Raw genomic sequence first — 17,000 nt, 5'->3', positions numbered from 1 at the left:
AGCATATTATTATTTATAGCTACAGAAGTAAAAAAATATTTTAGCACTGGAGATTGAAACCAGAGCCTCACGTATATTATGCCAATCCTTTACCAGTATTTCCAGGTTTGCAAAAGAACACTTAAAAATAAAAATTTTACAGCAAGATGTGGTGGCACAAATCTGTAATCTCAGTACTTAGGTTAAGCCAGGAGGATCACTGCAAGTTCATAGTGAGTTCAAAGCCACCTTAGATTACATAATAAGAATCTGTGTCAAAACATGTATAAATAAATGGAAATTTAAAAGACAAAAAATTTGAAATGGTCTCACAGTGGCAATAAAAGAGTAGAGAAAGAAGGTTAAAAAGAAGGAGAAGAGTTTGGGTGGACTGCCTTTTTTATTGTTTAAGTTCTTCATTAGTAGTTTATTTCTACCATATACTACCCAGACATTTTTTAAAAATATATTTGAACTATGCTCATATTTCTTCCCAGCTCATATGCTGATATGGTCTACCACATATTTTCCCAGATCTGTGTCTTACCACTCTTTCCCTTGTTTTCCTTTCTCTACCCCTAAAGTACAGACTTTGGTTCAGCTAACAGGTCCTTTCTCATCTGCAGACTCCTCTATGCTGCTGGATTGCTTCTTACCTCTACCTGGTCTTCCTTCCACCATGACAGTGTGGAGAAGGTTCTGGTATTTGGACTTCTTCTCTGGTACAACAATAACAAATCTACTGAATATATATTACGTTTTATAATTATAGTTTCAGATGTGAACAATTATAACATGTATTTTATCACAAGAAATCAGAATATCTTCATATTTTTTCCTTTTAAATACTCAGTAACCTTTAACCAGATCGTAAGCACAAGTGGTCTATCATCTTTTTGAAATGTAGAATAATTTCAACCTATATTTCATCTGCTACCTAAATAATCAGCATTGTTTAGTGCTGCATTTAAGAAAATTAAATCCTACTCTACCAACGAGGATTTGATGTGGATGTGCTATTTGGGCCTCCACACAAAGGCACCAGACTAAAGAGCCATGGGATGGGGTGGGAGAGTGTAGCTAGTTTGGTCTGCAAGAGAGGCCTATTTATACTCACATGAAGGCATTCTGTGAGCCAGTAATACCTTTAGAAATGGGGTTTCTCTACATTAATTCAGATTGATGAATCGCTACTCTTAAAGTTTTCTTCTCCCAATCTTAGCCTAAATATCATTTCCTCAGTTGATAGGACACAGGAGACAGTCTTACAATTATTACACTCTTTAATATGAGCATGCAGTCTACTCTCACTCATATAGTTTTTATTTATTTTGAATAACCCATTACTTGAAAAGATGGTTAAAATTCATGGCCATTGAGGGTCAGAATTTAGTTAAGTTATATATGACAGGTTTCAATGAACTATGACAAGGAAATTGTAACAAAAAGAAATAGTGTGCATTTATATACTCCCATTCAAAGCAAACAACCTAAAACTACATCTCGCCATGCACTTGCTCCCAAAGATGTCAATTCGGGTAAAATAATCATCAATAAGATGCTGTTTGCTAAGAACCATTTAAGGTGCTTATTTGTTTGTGCTTACAACAGTTCTACAACATAAATTCTACTATTGTCCCCATTTTTCAGTTAAGAAGCCATTGCTCCAGTCCTGGAAGTTGGAGCTTGCACTCTTGATTAACACACTGCTGTACAGTTATTGTATGTGCTATGCCCTGGAGCTCAAAAAGCTTTAAAGATCTCAGCCTTCAAAATTAAAGTTTGGTGGAGTCCTGGAGGAAGCTAGCCTTAAGTTCAGGGCTCTTATCTTTCTTAAGGGCACTCATACACCCATCAACTCTCTGAGAGCCTTAGCCAAGGAACCATGTGTCTTTTTGTAGGTTATTCGGTCTAATATCTGAAAAATCTGTATCCTGATCAAATTGTCTGGATTTTAAGGAAAAGATTTCACCCAAAGATATTTAATGATTAAATTTAAAGCAGGTAAAAAAGATTATCCACATTTCCTTTGCTGAGTGCAATATAGCTGATATTGAGTTAGAATAATGCTGTTTATTTTAAAAATAGCTAGAACATTAGTAGTTGATTACAGTAAATGAACCATCAAATCTCCTACCCCTGGCAAATGTCATTAAAAGGAAACAACAAATAAACAACTAAAGGGAATCAAATTAATGATGACCACCTATGGAGAGCAGGATGGCTTTAATTAACAGAAGTTTTGCTGGTCACAGTTGTAATCCTTTTATTGCCAGATAGCTTTAACTGGAGCTCAAGATTAAAGGTATTAACCCTTTTGATGCCAATGAGCAGTCGCTACAGCTCACAGATCTGAAGATGTAAGGACAGGGGACCACATATGGAGATGGCCTTTGTGTCAGAATGTCCTGATGATATAGGAGAAATATAACTCCTAACCTGTTAGGTGTCAAATGTGCTGAATTCGTGGTCCAACAACATAGAGGAATGAAGTCGTGAACAAAAGGAGTGAGGAGAGTTTTATGGGGATAAAGAGAGAAGACTGGCTCCTGGATTTCCAGGAGGGGTCCTGAATGGGGTACCCACTGAGACCCTTTGTCAGAGGTAATTTATACAGCAAAGTCACAACATGGGTACAACATGAGTCAAACTACAATCAACCTATAGGATTCTAAGTATACCTCTTTAGCTAATATTGATCCAATAGGGAAACAAGTCATGTAGCAAGGGTATATGGAAAGAAAAAAAAAACATTTTGGGGAAGGGATGGAGGCAGATGCTTTGGTCACCCACCTGGGCAACTCATGCCTATCTGGACTTATTGGACCAGATGATGCTAGTTACAGAATAATTCCAAGTCACTGCTTAAGCTACATGCCTTAGGGAGGCATGTAGGCCTGACCATTATATCTTTATCTTGAGGCCTAGCCTTCTTCAAATGCACCTCCAGCCACAATTCTGATGTCTTTATTTTTCTACTGACTTCCTTGAGGGCCAGTCCACTATCACCACTCTTGTTCGATATAGTTTTGGAAACATTAGCCATGGCAATTAGACAAGAGAAAGAAATAAAAGGAATAAAGATAGGAAATGAAGAAGTCAAATTGTCATTATTTGCAGATGGCATGATACTCTATATAGAAGACCCCAAAAACTCCACCAAAAGTCTTCTAGACTTAATAACCAAATTCAGTAGAGTAGCTGAATACAAGGTCAACACACAAAAATCAATAGCTTTCCTCTACACAAATAACAGACTCACTGAGAGAGAAATAGGGCAAATAATTCCTTTCACAATAGCATCCAAAATACTGAAATACCTAGGAATCATCCTAATGAAAGAAATCAAAGACCTCTTCTCTGAAAACTATGGCACTCTGAAAAGAGAGATTGAAGATGATATCAGAAAATGGACAGACATCCCCTGCTCCTGGGTAGGAAGGATTAATATAGTTAAAATGGCCATACTTCCAAAACTGCTATATAGATTCAATGCAATTCCAATTGAGATCCCAGCAGCATACTTCATAGACCTCGAGAAAACAATCCAAAAATTCATTTGGAACAAGAAGAGACCCAGAATAGCAAAAGCAATTCTAGGTAACAGAGACATGGCAGGGGGTATCACAATCCCCAACCTGCAACTGTACTACAAAGCTACTGTGATAAAAATAGCATGGTACTGGCAAAGAAACAGACCTGAGGACCAGTGGAACAGATTAGAAGATGCAGAAACAATGCCAGACACACTCAGCCACCTCATGTTCGATAAAGGAAGCAAACAGCCTCACCGGAGGAAAGATAGCCTCTTTAATAATTGGTGCTGGAAAAATTGGGCTTCAACTTGCCAAAGATTAAAACTAGACCTATATCTCTCACCATGCACTAAACTAAAATCAAAATGGATTAAAGATCTAAATATTAAAATAGAAACTCTGAACCAGTTGGAACAGAGGTTAGGTAGAACCCTTGAAGATATTGGCGTAGGAAAAGATTTTATGAACAAAACCTCAGTTGCCCGTGAACTAGCACAAACAATCAACAAGTGGGATCTCTCCTTATTAAAAAGCTTCTGCACAGCAAGAGAAACCACCAGCAGTGTGAAGAGACAACCCACAATGTGGGAAAAAATCTTCACCTGTTCTTCCTCAGACAAAGGTCTACTATCTCAAATCTAGAAAGAACTTAAAAAGATCAGACCTCCCCAATTTAAAGACCCAATCCAAAAATGGGCATCTGAAATGAACAGACATTTCTCAGACAAAGAAGTAGAAATAGCAAATAAATACATGAAAAAATGTTCAACATCACTGTTCATTTGAGAGATGCAAATGAAAACAATGCTGAGATTCCACTTCACTCCAGAAAGTATGGCTGCTATCATGAAATCAACCAATAACAAATGCTGGCGGGGCTGTGGGGAAAGAGGAATCCTGCTCCACTGCTGGTGGGAGTGTAGACTGGTGCAAGCACTGTGGAAATCAGTATGGAGATACCTCAAAGAACTAGGACTGGAAGTCCCATTTGACCCCACTATTCCACTGCTGGGGATCTTCCCCAAAGAATTAAAAGAATCATACCACAGTAATATATGTACACCCATGTTCATAGCAGCACAGTTTGTAATAGCTAAAACTTGGAAACAGCCCAAATGCCTATCAACTGGAGACTGGATAAAGAAAATGTGGGGCTTTTTTTTTTATAAAATGGAGTACTACTCAGCCATAAAAAATGAGAAATTAGAGACATTTATAGCTAAGTGGATGCACATTGAGGCAATACTCTTAAGTGAAATAAATAGGACACACATGTGTAAATACTGAATAGTTTCTCTGGTGTGAGAAACTGAAAGTGTAAATAAGGAATAAATGTATAATAGGTAATGTGAAATAGGAAGAAAAGGGGCAAAGGGGAAGGAAGTGGGAGGGCTAGGGGAAAGGATAGAAGGGAATGGGATTAATATGAGAAAATGGAAAAATAGGAACAAAATCTTTGTAAATAGGGAGGACTGGAGGGGTTGAAGGGAGGGCTGGGCAAGGGTGAAAAACAAGAACCAAGAGAGACTATGTAAAGGTGCAAATTTCCAATGATGAATGTCATTATATTGTATACCTAAAATGTACCAATGATTAGAATGAATAATCGATAATGTAAAATAGGAAGAAAAGGTCCAAAGGGGTAGGGGTAGTGGGAGGGGCAGGGGAAAGGAAAGAAGGGCAAGGAAAAAATGATGAGAAATGGAAAAAATGGAAATAAAGTCTTTGTAAATAGGGAAGGGTGGAGGGCATGAAGGGAGGGCTAGGAATGGGGAAAAAATAAGAACCAAGATGCATTATATAAAGGTACAATTCCCAATGAGAAATGTAATTGTGTTGTATACCTACAATGTACCAATGAAAGAATTTAATACAAATAATAATAATAATAATAAGCTTTCATACGTGCAGGAATTTGTCTTTCAACTCTTTCTTCTGGATCATTGACCTAGTCATCTAATTCTGGGCCAATCATATTGCTTTTGCTACTCAAACTTTGAAGCGACTTTTTACATAGGGAAACAAACTCTTGTCCATATCCCTGGATTACTTCTAAACATTTCCAAAATTTCTTACATGTTTTTAGATGCTGACATTTTTATATGAACCCATGTCATCAGTTCATCAAGTTCCTGTAATATATGTTGAGATCCTGAGCAGGATTATAATCACTTGAGAGATTCTTTGAGGATAATTGACATTATAAAATATTGAATTGATTCACTTAACAACCATACACATGTTTTCATTTATTCAAATATCTTTATATTCTTTTTCAAGTTTTAAAGATTTCAACAGAAAAAGTTAGTAGAATTCTTGTCTGAATAGGCTTGGCACTTGTATATGTTTTATAATTATGAATTATAAAATTGTAATTTATATTTTTAAATTATAATTTCTGATTACTAGAACAATTGTTGAGTTTTGTGGCTAACTTGAGTTCAAACACCCTACTAAGTCCTTTCATTACTTATAGTATTTTGTCTCAATTGATTCTCTTAAGTTTTCTAGTAAACAGTCTTTCCAGGAAACAATGGAAATTTTACTCATTCACTTTTATTGTTTGTTTTTTACATTAGCTGGAACATCCATTAACATTATGACAAACAGCAGTAATAAAGGATGCTCTTGCTCTTTTTGTTTGTTTGTGTGTTTGTTTTGCTTGATTGAACAGGAATGTTCAATCTAATCTTTATTTTTTCCTAATGGATACTCTATTCAGATAAATGAGTTTCCTTCCAATTATGATTTAGCTTTTTATTTTGTTTCACTTTTCAAAAATCAGGAAAAACTTTTGGCAATTCATCCTGATAGCTATAAGAATGAGGGAATCTGTTTCTTCAATTTATGTCTTCTTTGTCATTTTAAAAGGAATGAGAGATCTTAACCACCTATGCTATACGGATATATTTTAGAAAACTTTGCCCTCAAAAAAAAAGTCTTCAAGAGTTGAAATGAAAGGAATTGTGTACCATTAAACTTAATTTTTAAAATTTTACCATTTTTTCTCTACATATTATAACTTGATATCAGCAGTTGGTATAAGCAGCACATTTGTTCATTCATAGAAAATCTTAACTATAAATTTTTTCTTTAAGCTTTTCGATTTCAAAGACATAAAATTAAAAATTAGTTGTAAAATCTCTACACAAATAGACAAGCCTATAGGATGAATGGATGTTTAAATTGTAGCTATTGGGCCGGGGATTTAGCTCAGTGGTTTCACTGCCTGCTGCACAAGAGCAAGGACCTGAGTTCAATCCCCAGTACCAAAATAAAAAATAAAAAATAAAAAATAAATAAATTGTAGCTATTTATTGATAAGAAAAAGAGAAGAAAAACTATGAAGATATTTTCTAAATTGTATGCTGAAAATGAATTAAGTAATTTATGGTGATCACTGTCACAATATTTACTGAAATAAATACATGAAAATTTTCAAACTTTATAGGTATTATACTTTTCTGATTATGAAGATCAAGTCAGAAAAATGTAGGCAAGCAAAAAAGAAACAAACATCTATCATAGTCAATTCTATTCAGTTATTACAAATAACATTCTAATATCGACATATTATGTTGATTGGTTTCTAATTGCTGGAACACAATGTTCAACACCCACAAATTAAAGGAAAAGAGTTTTATTTTGGCTAGCAGCTTGTGTTTCAGTCCATGGTCAACTGGCTCCAAGGCAGAGTAGCATGGTAGAGGGCATGGCAGAAGGGAAACAGTTCATGGCATGGCTGCCAGAAGAACAGAGCAATCGAGGAGAAGGAGGTATATACACCCTTCCAGGCCATGCCTTCAGAGACCCACCTCTTCCCACCAGGCTTCACCTCCCAACATCACACGCAGCTATAAACCCACCAGTGGATTAATCCCATTCAGTCACCCATGATTCAGTCAACCTCTAAAAGCCCCACCTGTGAACTCATGAGACTGCTGGGGACTTCTAGCTATAAACTCAAACACCCATCGAAGTAATTGTTCTTTATTTTCAATAACATTAACAATATTATTTTTCTGTGTACATTGTTTTTGTAAGTTATGTTTTTCACTCATTTCTCATAGCTGTTTTTAACACAACTGGACCTATAAAATATCAAAGTGTACTCAGTAACCCCCGAGTTTTTGACAAGCTTGTAAAGTTCAATTTAATGCACAACATTAAGATATTTTATCTCACTGTTTCAAACATGCTGATACTTTTACTTGACTTTATAATAAGAAACAGACTAAACATTTTTCTCCAAATATTATTCCAGAGGATCTATTTGAAAAATTTACCAAAAAGAGGATGGTTGGTGTGCAGCTCAGTGGTAGAGCTCTTGCCTTATGTGTGCAAGGCCCAGAGTTCAAGCTCCAGAATGGTGAAATATTTTTTAAATAGATTTTAAAAACTACAAAAAATAAACAATAAAAGATAATCTAAAACTCTGACAAAGACAATTTGAGAAAGTCACAGCATTTTGTTATTTGTGTATGAGGGCAGATCTATTGTAGCGTATGTGCCCTTCCAGACTTACAAGTAAGTATACTATCCATAGAAATGATAGCCTATTTTTCAAGCATGATTTGCTTCATATTTTTAGTGACTTAAATTAACAACTTTTAAATCAAAACAGTCAAGAAACTGTCAGTTAAGACATCACTTCATCTTTGAAAATATTCACTGAGAGCATACATGCACATTTCAAGATATACAGTGACTGTAAGTAAAAATCTACACTTTGGTAATATTGAATATCCCTAATTAAAATGGATTTGAAGATGAACAAGGATTAAAATAGCATTGTCTTTTGTTTCCTTTTGAGGATCTTGTACCAAATGAACTTGTGTCTTGAGTGCCCTCTGCATTTTCATTTGACACGCTCTCCTTCCACCAGCACTAATGTGGGGTATGTCTCATTTCCAGGTGTGGAGAGGATCTCATCCAGGACCAGCAGCAGATCCTGCAAGGCCTCACCATGTTGGACATCAGCAAAATGGGAATACCTTCACGGCTCCTGGTGCATGGTGAGCTGGCCTTTCCCCTGGGAATAGATAACTCATATAACTGTTTTCTTGCAGCTGCCTGCTATGGCCAAGGCCAAGTGGTGCTGACAGGCCATGAGGATTTTATCCTCAGTGAAAAAATGGGCCCATTTATAGTGAATGCTTTCCGCTGGCTGTCAGAAAAGAAGAAAGGCAAGATTGGACTACAATCAAAATTTAAAAGTTTAGGCCCTATGTTATCAAATAGTAACCTGGAGTGGAGCATAGCAGAACATCTCACCACTGACTTGAGTGTCTTTTGCTGTTACCAACTTAACAGCAAGAATGCCAAGGAGGTGGAGGAATTAGTGGCAGAAGGTGGAGGATTTCTGATTGGTTCACAGGCATGGTGATGGAGCTATATGTACCCAGGGTGTACCTGCGCGTGTCAGTATCCAAGTAACCAGTGCCTTCAAAGTTTTGGTCTTGCCATCTTAGATCAGACAGGCAATCAAGGTTGCTTCCCAGTCCTCAAGCCAGGGCTGACAAACTACCACTCCCACAGAGCTCTAGCCCAATTTGAGACTATGATATATGAAAAGAGAAAGTGCTTGGAAAAGAGCTGGTTGGAGAATTTAATAAGAGATTGTCATAGCATGTTTCAAATCCCACATAAGGCGATCCCCATCTATGAGTCTGTGAAGAATCATGCTATCAAAATGGTCAAGTGGAAGGGCTTACCAGTGGCAAATAAGACAAAGAAAATCAAGAGGGAAAGCACTGAGGCCATCCTAATATCCTTGGCATGCTCATTCGTCAAATCAGGAACTGACAGCCTTCTAACCCTCAGTGATCCCTACTTTCTCCCTCCCACCGAATCTCCCATCACCATTGAAATCAATGAAGGTATGGAATGGAGAGAAGACCCAGGGTTGTGTTGGGACCGGGGAAATGGTGGGCTGGCCTGCCTCAGCAGCATTCCATTATCCCGTCTCCTGAAAAAAGCCACTCATTTTCTTGCCATAAACTTTTAAGAAGGTAGCAGTGGGGAATTGTAGCTGAGGTATGAGTGACCTGAGTCAGACAGCCATGGTGACAGTTAAAGAGTGTTCAAAAGAGCCCATCTCTCTGGGAGGGACTGCTGGAATTCGGCCAGGTAGAATCATGGTGATGGAAGGTTCTCAGCCTTTCATATGGTTCTGATCAGGACGCTGCAATTCCTGGGTTAGCACTGGACTCTACTTATCTGCAGGGCAGACCGCAGAAGTTACACTGCCTGAGAGTGCTCTTGCTGCCAAACTGAAGGTAAGGCTTCAGCCCCTGTCTCAGATTAATATTTCCTTAGCACTTAACTTCTTTCAATAAGATTTGGATTGCTCTCAACAAAAGTACCATCCTCATTTTATGGACAAGAAAAATACAAAAAAGCTGAGAGTTTTCATAAGTTCTAAGTGAAGTATAGAATATGAAATACAAGACAGCCTGGCACATAATAGATGCAGATAATAGTTTTCTTTGTCTCGTTTTTCACACAGTATCAAAGCTTTGCTGAACATTATTCTCTCCTGTAATATCCAAAGGTGCAATCCCAGGGTAGATAAAAGGTTTCCTCCCACAGCTCTTTCTTATCTGATACCCACTGGAAATAGTAAATGCATAGTTAGGGATTTTTAAGTCTATTTGACTTGGGACTGGTTTTGTTTAATTTTTTTCAAAAAGTCCAAAATAAGAAATAATTATAACCAAAAAGGGGTACCCAACAGAAAGTGGAAAAACAGAAGCAGTCTTCCACTCATTCAAACAAGACTTGTCACTCTGAGATGTTCTTCCCTCCATCCCTGCTAGGGACAAAACAAAGCAGAATTCTGTCTAACATTACACACACATGCCATATCCCTATATTGTCTCCCTCACACGGAGATATTCACTCTGTGTCCTGATGATCTGTGCTTTTGATGATAGATACTTATCGGCTGCCACATGGACAACATAAGCCACCATTCTGATTATTCAAGCCCATTTCTGGTGACCCACCAGTATCTCTTAGATGAAGCCAAGAAGCATGTCTCCTGGCTCTGGGGGGCCTCCTCTACATCCTGGTACCCTCTTCTTACAAACTGGGTACAGTGGCAGTCACCATCGGTGGTGCTGTGGCGGCTCCGTACTTTAAGTTGGGTGAGTAGGAGATTCAAGTTCACCATGGGGTCTGGACCGGAAGCAGGTCTGAAGGGAGACTGGGTGGTGGTTTGAGGGAGGTCAAGAGCCTATGGGAAGAAAGGGGTGAAACAGCAGGGTGCAGGGGGCCTGGGCACTATGAGCACACCATCCAAATAGGCCTGAGAGGAAGGTGGGAAAGGACAGGGGTTTGTTTCCTTTCAGAGCAAGAAAAGTCTTGCTTTGCTACCAGGTATCTCTTAACAGGTGGTCTTAAAAGTGCTTTAATGGGAAGTGAGAAAAAGAGATGTGATACTGGCTGTCTACTCCTTATCCCAGAAAAGATGTCTCAGGAGGAGAGGAAGAAGCTTATCCCCAAGAATGAAGTTCCATGAGGAGAGCTGGCCACTGACAACATCATCCTGACAGCACCAACTGTAGAACTCCTGAAGCTAGAAGGCGCTTAGTCTCTACTCTGCCTCTGGGATGAGATAATGCAGGCTGTGGCCCACCTGGCTGCCAAGCCTTTCCCTTTCTGCAGACCAGAGAGGACTGTTTTCGATTTTCAGATCTCAGCTGATGGGTGACCCTGGGGAAAGCTTAAAAATTTATTTTCAAATTGAACAGACGGCATTGAATTACAAAGTGTAATTTTGTGGAAATTCCAGAGAAAATGGGGCATAATGAAACTGAAGACACTGTAAACAATATTTACTTGGAAACCTGTAAATAATGTTGTTTTAATTTTCCAAGAAATGAGGTGCCATGGGACAGTAAGAATGAAAGAAAATAAGGGTAGAATCTTCTCTTGTGGTCTTATGGAATACAGAAGACTCGAGTGGGATCAGAATTGGTATAGAAGGAATACTGGGGAGAGGGCCTCTGTGACTGAGCAGAGTCAAGAGGTCTTGTTAAAACTTGAGAAACCTGGGGAAAATGTAGGCATTAGAAAAAAATAAAGAAGAAGCCTGATGTCCACCTTCAGGCTTTCAAGATGATTCAGCAAATTACATTGTGACTAAATTGGAAAAGGGAGAATTTTACTATTTTCCCTCAGAGTCCATGGCACAGAACATCAAGGAATGGAGACATTACCCACCTGAAAATGAGAAAGTGAATGAGGTCACTCAGAGTCACATACCATACACACCTATTCTTCAGGACTAAGTGGGAACAAAAGTGTCTAAGAAAATGGGGAGGCCAAGTAGGCAGCAAAAGAGCTTGTGCAGAGGGTAAAGCCCAATGATTCTGATCAGTGTGTTCTCACTGTGTTCTGGTCTTCTGGGATGATGAGGAAGCTATTAGCTACTAAAAGCATAGTGTGTCATCTCTTCTTTCTTGTCACTTTCCTCAGGTATTTTGCATTCTGGATACCCCATCATGTCAGTAATGGAAGAAGTACCAAACATCCTTAATGAAAAAAAATAAGGTCCCATGGTACATGGGGTGCCTTGCATGAGTTAGGCCACAACCGACAAGCAGGTCGATGGAATTTCCCTTCCCACACCACTGAAGCCACCTGTAACCTCTGGTCTGTCTATGTGAATGAGATAGTTCTAGGTGTCCCCAGTTCTCGGGCCCATTCTGCTCTCTCTCCTGAAAAGCAGAAGCAGAGGATAAAACATTACCTGGACAAGGGAGAACCCCTGAAAGCCTGGGATGGGTGGACAGCTCTCGAAACATATCTTCAGGTACTGATAAAATACAAAAGAATATGGGAACCACAAGACTCTACAGCTGTGTTACTTCTGGTTGACCCCAAGGGCTCTATACCTCCTTTACCATACCCACCAGCCAGGGAAATGGAACATGGAATATAAACAACTGGGCAGCCTGTTGGTGGTTCTTGGTGATTTGGGTGTTATTCCCCTGAAATGGACAATGGGAGGATACTGAAGTGTTTTCCCTGTCCACTCCACTAACAACCTACTGGAGATAAATGAAAGCACATAGAATTATTATAAAAATATAGCTTAATAATATGCCTCTGGTCACATAATCTTGTAGTAAAACAACTTTGCCAGTTACAAATAGTTTCTCCTGAGCTATCTTTGTATCTTCTAAAATGATGACATAAATTAACTCAAAAAGCATATTTTTAGGAAATACGTAACAAATGTGACCTGGTTGCAAGTTGTTCAAACTGGCATTTTCTAAGTCAGACCTCACAAATAGTGAAGTATTGATTCATTATAAAATAAATAGTAGTGCTATGTTTAATTTTTTTTGTACCAGGGATCAAACTCAAGACCTTGTGCATGCAAGGCAGGCAGCAGAACCACTGAGCTAAATCCCCAGCCCTATGTTTAATATCTTTTAAAACCCCCTCTTCCATTTTCTTCCTGGCTATGGGAAATACATTGAGGAATGTCATCCCCAAAGCCCATATTTCAGGCACAGAATTCCCAGGCTAAAAGACATTAGCAGTCTCCTGTTGACCTCCTAACTTATTAGAAAGGGCAGATATAACTTTGTAATTAATCAGAAAGGAGAGTTCTAGAACCCAGTTTCAGGGTAAGACCCCCTTTCTTCAGTTCCTATAGCATATTGTGTCTGGATTTTCACTCTGTCTTTGTAATTCCAAAGAATCTGAGATTCCTTTCAAACTAGATTCCTTGAAGCATGTCCCTTATGAATAAGTAATCTGTCTGAACATGTTCATGGGAAAGTCAGAATTTCAGCTAGAAAACTGACATCCAACTTCAATGCAAAGCTCTTGGAGATAGATCAACTTCGATGCTGTTGGCAAAGTCCTCCACTGAGCTGGGCAGCTCAGACTGAAGTTCCCACCAGGCAGCACCTCCCCAGCCCCTCACCTTCCATGGTCAACACCATGGGCAAAATCCAACTTCCAGCACCAGTCACCTGTACTAGTCCAGTAACCTCCTCACAGCCTTCCTACTTCTATCCATAACCTGAGCTGGCCTATTTTCCAGAATGCTGCCAAATAAGACATCAATTTCATGCTACAACCCTTTAAAAAAATGCCTGTTGCCTTCAGGTAGAATACTAAGCCTTTTGTTATCAAGAGATGTGCCTTATTGTTCTGCTTCCAGCAACAAGTTCCCACTGGCTACTCAACCTCCTACAAATCCACACTGATGAGGCATCTCCGAACTCTTCCCTGCAGTTCATGTTTCTTTGCTTTTAGCAGTACTGCTTTTCCTTCTTGAAAGAGTTTTGCATTCTTTCCATACCTGGAAAACATCTGTTTGTGCTTTAACATGCTTCTTCTAGGAAGTCTCCGTGAATATTTTCCTTTGACATTTTATTGACTTCTTTCCCCATGTTACTTTTGGGTCCTGACATGTCTTTACAACCCTGAACTTCAGTTGTTTGTTTAAGCACTTGTCTCCATTTTCATCTGTTACTTGAGTTCATCACAGAGTTTGGTGTACCATAGACTTTCAACAATTAGTATTGGACATTTCCCAGTAGCCTAAGGCTGTGAACACATCAGAGACAGCAAGAAAGAATGATACTGGCAATGTCTGAAAATTTCTACTTTACTTTGTTCTCAAGTCTGTTTTCCCAAAGGTCCTAGATTCTGAAATGACAGATGAGGAACCTGTCCCTTCTAGCACTGATTCTTCTATAATCCCAGCTACCCACTTCTATCTTTTAGCTACACATGATGAGAATGTATGTTCATGTCAGGCAGATTCACATCTTTATCACTAAGCTTAGATGTGAAGGAAATGATAATACTGAAAGTAACCACCATTGTCTAGGAATCTGCCATGAAACCATTGTTGAGCAAGCACAGATACTATGGCTGAGGTTGGTCGGTGGCAGAATAAGACATGGGCTCTTGTCACAGGAATAAGCTCTTAGAGGCGGGGAAAAGAGAGAGCTACTGCTGAGAATGGAAGTGCGCCACTTTCTTAAATGCTAGCCAGTGTAATGTACATAGAAAGTGCTCTGTGTTTAAAGATAGACTGTGACCAACAACCATCTTGTAGTTTTATGTGTATGTTAGAGTTGAAAGTGACTTTTGCAGGCTACATACTCATTCTGCCCCATTTTTCTTCCATTCCAGCTCCAGGAAGGCTTTGGGTGGGAGCCATTCATTCAGCTTTTTGCTGAGTGCCAGAAGCTCTCTGGCATCCCAATTAACAACACTGGAAAGATGAATCTGTGGGTGAAGAAGTTCTCTCACACTGTGAGGAAGAACTTGGCTCCTTTCTTTCCGACCTAGGGTTGGCCTGTGACAAAGGAAGTGGCTGATAGCCTGGCCTCCCTGCCAGAATGGGAGGAAAATCCCATGAAATTACATACATCTGATCCCATGGAATTGTATACATCTGATCCCATGAAATTATATGTATGTGATGAGGAAATGTGTAAAATTATAGAAGCATTCTTTCTGGAACAAGATCAGTCATTGGATTCAACAGAGTTATCTGCACTTAAATTTCAACTTTAGTTGTTTTTTGTTTTTTCTCAATCTTATTCCAAATTGTCCTAGTTCTTTTGCAAGGCAAAGATTAAATTAAAGAGTTATTGTCAAAATTAGTCATATGTATAACTTGATCACTTTCTGATAAATTCTTTAAACTTTAATGATTCATTTTCTGATTTGTTTGTTTAGTGTTTGCATTTTTGTTAATGGATAACAGGAATTGCTTAAATTCAGAGAATTAATCCCAGAAACGTATTTTTGGAACTATTTACAGTATATTTCTACAAACTCTGAAATTTTTTCAGATATTTCATAAATATTCTTTTTCTCAACTGTTTGAAGAGGATAGGAAATCATTTAATAAATGCTTCATTAAAATGAGCAATTGTAACTATCTGTATTTCTCAGAATCCTGGTGCCTAGTACATTCAGGCTGTTTTTCACACACTCTGTCAATGACAAGGGTTCTCTAAAAAACTTCTAATAAGGCCATACCCTGCAAGTAGCCAACACTTTCTGTTGCTTGTCAACCAAGATCTTTCAGTGATACCCTTAGATATACTCACAATGGAGCATCAGCAAACCTGTCTTTTTCTTCAGAAATTCTTCCCAATTCTTAACATCTGTGGAAGCTTAAATAATACTTAAAGTTTCTCCTTTGTATTAGATTCTATTTTCCATAAAGGTCTAAATCTTGAACAACTCAAGTTGATTTTAGAATCAAACAGAAGGAAAGAGAAAAGGATGGATATGAGAATGTTTCCATCCACAGTCTACATCCCTGGGAAACAGAATGATTTCTTCCTTCATCTTAGAGTGCCACTTTCTTCAATGCTAACCAATGCACTGCATATAGAAAGTTCTCTGTATGTATGTAGGTATTAAATAAACAAACCCAGAGGAAAAAAACAGAAATATTATAGAACAGCCGAGAGATCTGAATTTACAACCAGAAAATAAAACATTGTATTTTTACCTCTGTGACACTGAGATAGTTTCTGAGTATTATTTTCTCATTTGTCAAATGAAGAGACAAAAATAGCTCCAAGTAACTTTCAGTTTAGAAAAGCTTTGATTAGAGAAGAAATGCACTTAAGTTTGAATACTTGAATTCAGAATTTGGCTGTACTGTTTAAAAATAATCATTCTTTGGAGATAACAGTTGGGCCATAATGTATCTAATGTCTTTTCCAGTATGCAGCACAATAAATGTAGATTTGACTAACTAGTAAAGTGGTAATTTTCACTGTGTTTGTGATGGCACCCCCAGGCAGCAGTCCCCACAGGAAGGTCTGAAGACCTGCCAAGGTCTGTTCTGCAGTGTCTATTGTGAAAGTTACCTCTGAGCCACCTGGCATGATGTCTTTAACTCTTCAGGAAGATACTTGAAGAGGAATACCTGGGTCAAATGGAATTTCTATTTTTAATTTTTTGATGAATCTTAATACTGATTTCCACAGTAGTTTACACTCCGACCAACAATGAAGAAGAGCTCTTTGTCCCTGTAGCCTCATCAGCATTTGTCTTTTGCTTATTTCTTGATGATAGATATTCTTTCTAGAGTGAGATGGAATCTCAACAGTGTTTTAACTCTATTTCTCAAATGGCCAGTGGAAACAGTGGATATCTATACATTTCTCTGATGTCCTCTTCTATCTCCTTTTTTCAGAGTACATTAGTCACACCTCTTTGGCTGTGAAGTGCATTCCTTTGTGAGAATCAATGTTGTATAATAAAATCATGACAGTGAATGAGGAATTCTCCATGTCCATGAGTGATACTTTTGGCAGAAGTATTATGTGCAGGGAAAGCAAATCCATACCCAGAAGTTTGATTCCCTTAAGGACAAAGCACTACCATGGTTGGAGTGATCCAACATAATCAAACAGATCACCACCTGGAATGATGTATCACTGGTGGGGACACAGTGTTGGTCTCTGCTGCTAGCCCTTTGGT

General features: G+C 38.4%; 1 pseudogene; it reads left to right on the top strand.

Moving 5' to 3' along the window:
• The first annotated feature begins 7,253 nt into the window (after positions 1-7,253).
• LOC101702711 (TRPM8 channel-associated factor 3-like) lies at positions 7,254-15,095 on the top strand (annotated as a pseudogene).
• Positions 15,096-17,000: the final 1,905 nt, after the last annotated feature.

This window comes from Heterocephalus glaber, unplaced genomic scaffold (assembly GCF_053883595.1).
Source record: "Heterocephalus glaber isolate CG9 unplaced genomic scaffold, H.glaber_assembly_v1.0 deba00000818, whole genome shotgun sequence".
Classification (NCBI taxonomy): domain Eukaryota; kingdom Metazoa; phylum Chordata; class Mammalia; order Rodentia; family Bathyergidae; genus Heterocephalus; species Heterocephalus glaber.
The sequence above is the reverse complement of the archived record's forward strand: the minus strand, read 5'-3'. Positions and strand labels throughout refer to the sequence as shown.